The sequence below is a fragment of the Physeter macrocephalus genome, chromosome 5 (genome assembly GCF_002837175.3).
Source record: "Physeter macrocephalus isolate SW-GA chromosome 5, ASM283717v5, whole genome shotgun sequence".
NCBI lineage: Eukaryota > Metazoa > Chordata > Mammalia > Artiodactyla > Physeteridae > Physeter > Physeter macrocephalus.
In genome coordinates, this window is record NC_041218.1 from 77,969,685 (window position 1) to 77,974,978 (window position 5,294).

General features: G+C 42.5%; 2 protein-coding genes and 1 non-coding gene across 5 annotated transcripts in view; 2 read left to right on the top strand and 1 right to left on the bottom strand.

Annotated features, from left to right (window-relative positions):
* Positions 1-5,294, top strand: part of MALSU1 (mitochondrial assembly of ribosomal large subunit 1) — a 115,596-nt gene that overhangs the window by 94,766 nt on the left and 15,536 nt on the right. The gene's annotated exons all lie outside the window — the stretch shown is intronic.
* Positions 1-5,294, bottom strand: part of IGF2BP3 (insulin like growth factor 2 mRNA binding protein 3) — a 140,686-nt gene that overhangs the window by 72,343 nt on the left and 63,049 nt on the right. The gene's annotated exons all lie outside the window — the stretch shown is intronic.
* LOC112067219 (U6 spliceosomal RNA) lies at positions 5,099-5,206 on the top strand. Its single transcript, XR_002893160.1, has one exon. It is a non-coding gene; the product is annotated as a U6 spliceosomal RNA (small nuclear RNA).

Sequence of the window (5,294 nt, forward strand, 5' to 3'; positions counted from 1 at the left end):
CCAGAGGCGGGGTGGGGGGGGGGGGGGGGGGCCGGGGGGGGGGGGGGGGGGGGGGTTGGGAAAAGAGAGAAAGAAAGAAAGAAAGAGAAAGAAAGAAAGTGAAAAGAGAGAAAGGAAGGAGGGAGGGAAGGGAGAAAGAAAGAGAGAAAAAGAAAGCAAGGAAAAAAGGAAGGAAAGGGCTTCCCTGGTGGCGCAGTGGTTGAGAGTCTGCATATCGATGCAGGGGACACGGGTTCGTGCCCCGGTCAGGGAAGACCCCACATGCCGCGGAGCGGCTGGGCCCGTGAGCCATGGCCGCTGAGCCTGCGTGTCCGGAGCCTGCGCTCCGCAACGGGAGAGGCCACAACAGTGAGAGGCCCGTGTACCGCAAAAAAAAAAAAAAAAAAAAGGAAGAAAGAAAGGAGGGAAGGAAGGGAGGGAGGGGGGAGAGAGAAAAAGAGAGAGAGGGAGGGATGGAGGGAGGGAGAAAGAAAGAGAGAAAAGAAAGGAAGAAAAAATTTTTTATGGCCGATTGCCAGGAATTTTATGTCCGCTAAATCTAAGAATAAAGACCAGGACTTGTCTTTTTTTTTTTTTTTTTTTTTGCGGTACGCGGGCCTCTCACTGTTGTGGCCTCTCCCGTTGCGGAGCACAGGCTCCGGACGCGCAGGCTCAGCGGCCATGGCTCACAGGCCTAGCCGCTCCGCGGCATGTGGGATCTTCCCGGACCGGGGCACGAACCCGTATCTCCCGCAACGGCAGGCGGACTCTCAACCACTGCGCCACCAGGGAAGCCCCAGGACTTGTCTTTTTGACTGACTTTAAAATTTCATTTTTCTAACAAATTTTGCATTTTATAAAATGTCAGTGATTGATTAGAAATTTTAAAACCGCATCCTTGGGACTTCTCTGGCAGTCCAGTGGTTAAGACTCCACGCTCCCAATGCAGGGGGCCTGTGCTCGATCCCTGGTTGGGGAACTAAGATCCCACATACCACACAGTGTGGCCAAAATACAAAACAAAACAATAAAACAAAAAACTCATCCTTCCATGAAGCTGGGGAAGGAATGACCTAGAGCAGTAATTCTCAAAGGAGAAAACCTGACCACTTCGGGGATGGTTTTAGAAAACTGTGGGTCCTTTGGGGTGGAGGAAGAGGGCCTCACAAACACTGAACAGGCAGAGACCAGATATGTCACACATCCTGATTTGTGCAGGACAGCCTCAACAGCGGAGACACCCCAGCCCTGCACAGCTCTTCAAGGTCCTTGACATTCATATACACAAAAAGCCCATTTTTTCTGAGCATATACCCTTAGTATTTATTGCTCAGTTTTAATATGTACTCTATCTTCCAAAACTGCAACCACCATGTAAATCAATACACAATTATATTTTGACCTGCTTATCACCACTATAGAAAACCACTTAACTGAGAGCAACACAACGTTGAGTCACCCAAGTCATACCTGTACATTATTAGCACCAGTACTGGTCTGCTGAGGATTATTCTGTAATAATACAAGTACTGTACAAGTACCTGATTATTTCACTATGCCTCAAGCTCTGGTCATGCCCAAGTGTTTATGTACTGAAAAATTATTTTGTATAAACTAATTCCCTTCTATTTCTTCTTTCTGGTGTCTCTAGGACATTATATTGATTTTTAAATTTTACATATTTTAAATATTTAAATACATATATAATTACATTTTCTGTGAATTTCACTTCAGGACTGTAATTGCGACATTAGAAAATGTTTGTTAAAAAGAGGGTGCAGGGGAATTCCCTGGTGTTCTAGTGGTTAAGACTCAGGCTTTCACTGCCGTCGACCCAGTTTCAATCCCTGATCGGGGAACTAAGATCCCACAGGCCGTACAGTGTGGCCAAAAAAAATAAAATAAAATAAGCAATAAAAGCAAGCAAGCAAACAACAAAAAAAGAGGGTGCAGGTTTGAGAGTTGAAAATGCAAGTCTCTTTAGTTAAATATCTCAGTGTTCATTATAGGTCAAACATAGTAAGAAGTTACAGTATATCTAAATAAAAACATACTGATGAAGTTAGTGTTCCAAGTCATAAATAGACTTGCAGGGGAAGTGAGAGGTCACATTCTTATTTTTACATATGAGATGACAGAACTACTACAGTTTAAAAAGGGGGCTTTAGGGTCAGGTTGGCAGGTCTGAATCCCACTCATCCAATGTTAGCTGTAAAACCTAGGCAAGTCTCTCCATTTCTCAGCTACCTCCCCCCTCCACCCCCTAAAGTCAGGATAGCACTATTTCCTTTCGATATCTAGCGTTGGCTGAATGAATCAAATGAGACTCCTGAAGAGTTTAGCATCCTGCCCTGCCCGCGGTCCGGACTCCCCACATGTATGCTATTAAGTTGATCTAAAACTTAAAGGCAGAGTAGTAAAGAAAAGAGGGGAATAAGAGCTAGGAATGTAATTGTGAGCCTAAAAATGAGTGAAAATGGACAAATCAAATATAGGACTTGTTAAAAAGAAAAAAAGACTGAAATATCAATTCACTACCATCAATCCAACTAAGCTAATTAAACGATTTTAATTCTTTTTATACATACTTGTACGTGGAGGAAGAGCGACACAAAACAACATCAGACCAAGAAAGAATCTATCAAGATGAACACTGATCTCTATTTGGGTTATGGTCATGTTCTGAAAAGCATCATATGACATCATCAGTTCAACTAATACTTACTGAACACCTCCTTTTGTGTGTAAGAACCAACAACTGAGGAATCAGAAGATGTCAGTGCATGTATACTACACATCTAGGGAAGACCACAGAAAATTACAGCCTTTCTCATCCCTACATGAGAATAACTCTAAATAGTAAGATTGTATTTTTGGGTAAGACCAAGTAGGCCATTCAGCAATACAAAAATACAAAAGGAAAAAAAATACCTAGAGTACAGAGGCAACCCTGCCTCTCTGGTTGCTGATGCTAAAATTAGAAACAGGATTAAGAGTGCCCTGCCATTCCCAGTTGGTTTACTGTTCTAAACCCCCTTCCTGGTGACTTCTCCCTCCCGCATGTTAACCCTGAATATTTTGTTCATTAATGTCAGAGGTGGGAAGCAATAGGAAAAGAGCAAAAAGTGAAGGCTTTTATAAATTTAAATGTGAAATTATCTCTCTTTTAGCATTACACACACATCTCCAGTACTGGATCACATGGACAGTTTGAATACAAGCTTCTTTTTGTAAATGATAGCTAAGTGCCTGCTCAGCCTTAATTCAACCAAGGTTTACCTGTGAGAAAAAAAAAAAACCAAAACCTTCAAGCAAGTTACTTAATAGTTACTCTATTCTTAAGAAATAAATGATTCAGTATCATTTATTTCTCAAGAGACAATTTCACCTCTTGAAATTTCAAAGTAACAAGCAAACTATAAATTGAGCGGGGATACTCTACCCTGTTTCTCCCATGGAATGATGCTAAAATCTGGACAGATGTATGATGCAACTATTTGAAGACTCTGAAAAGTATATGACGGACTTCCCTGGTGGCACAGTGGTTAAGAATCCGCCTGCCAGTGCAGGGGACTGCCAGTCCAGGAAGACCCCACATGCCGCAGAGCAACTAAGCCTGTGCACCACAACTACTGAGCCTGCACTCTAGAGCCCGCGAGCCACAACTACTGAAGCCCACGCGCCTAGAGCCCGTGCTCCACAGCAAGAGAAGCCACCACAATGGGAAGCCCGCACGCCGCAACGGAGAGTAGCCCCCGCTCGCCGCACCTAGAGAAAGCCTAAGTGCAGCAACGAAGACCCAACACAGCCAAAAATAAATTAAAAAATAAATAAATTTATTTTTTTTTTAAAAAGAAAAGTAGATGATAGAAGGTGGAGCGGGGAATTTAAAGTACCACCAAACGTGAGATGATTTACGCTGCCCTTCTTCCCTCCCGTATGCCCCAGCCTGGACTTGGGGCAGTTTAAAACTCGGAACTTGTTACTGAGCACAGACAGAACTCGAGGAGAAGTCCTGTAGCTCTGGCGTGAAGAGCAGGAAAGGGGTACCTAAAACTCTGATGAAGGGGAAGAACTATGGTTCCAAGGGGGTGGGTTGAATCCTATTGCTTTTTTGCCCCTGTCTTCCTGCCACTTAGCCCCAGACATGAGTGCAGTCATGAGAAGGGCACAACCAAGCAGGGTAACTAAGGCCCTACCTTTTCTGGCTGAAGAACCAGAAAGAGAAGCCCTTGGGAATCAAAGTACTAATCAGATCATGCAAAGGGAGGAGCTCAGGAAAGCAACTGCATGAAGTTGTTTAGGAAATCCTGGATTTAGCTCCAATATGCACATGATTGCATCAGAAAACAAACAGCATACCCAAGACTTTGAGAGCAGAACCATGGGAGAGATCATCACCCGGGTCCCAAACTGGCCACCACTGAGTGCTACTACACACATGAGACACATCCAAAGAGTACTTCAAAGGCTTCAAAAATGAAGTGAAATTAGAACCATAATCCACAGAAGGCCAGCTGCAACTTGCAGCCTGAAGCCAATTGGGTCAAATTGTATTCTAAAATGAAATTATCAACATTCTCCATAGGATTTGAACCAAGATCCAGAGTCTCATAATATTATATTCAAAATGTTCAAGGTACAATCCAAAATTACTTATATAAAGAGCTAGGAAAATCTCAACTCGTAGGGGATAAGGCAATCAACAAATGCAAATGCCAAGAATGACACAGATGTTGGAATTATCTGACAGACTTTAAAGAAACTATTATAAAAATGTTCCACAAAGGGTGAGCACTCTTGAAAATAACAGAAAGAAAATGTCCAAGAAACAGTAGGTATAAAAGAAATAAAAAATTAGAACCAAAACACAATAACCCTAAATAAACTCACTGGATGAACAAAATAGCAAACTGGAAACAACAAAGGAAACTGTCACTGCTCACGAAGACAGATCAACAGCAATTATTCAATCTGAACAACTGAGAGAAAAAATGCACAGAGACTCGAAGCCCTGTGGGAAAATACCAAAAGCCTAATATACGTTATCGGTATCTCAGAAATACAGGAAAAAGGAAAAATATTTGCTGAACATATCTTTGAATAAATGGTTACTGAAGTGCTCACTTCGGCAGCACATATACTAAAAATTGGAACAATACAGACACGATTAGCATGGCCCCTGCTCAAGGATGACACACAAATCCGTGAAGCATTCCATATTTCTTAAAGACCTAAATGTAAGGCCAGACACTATAAAACTCTTAGAGGAAAACACAGGCAGAACACTCTATGACAAAAATCACAGCAAGATC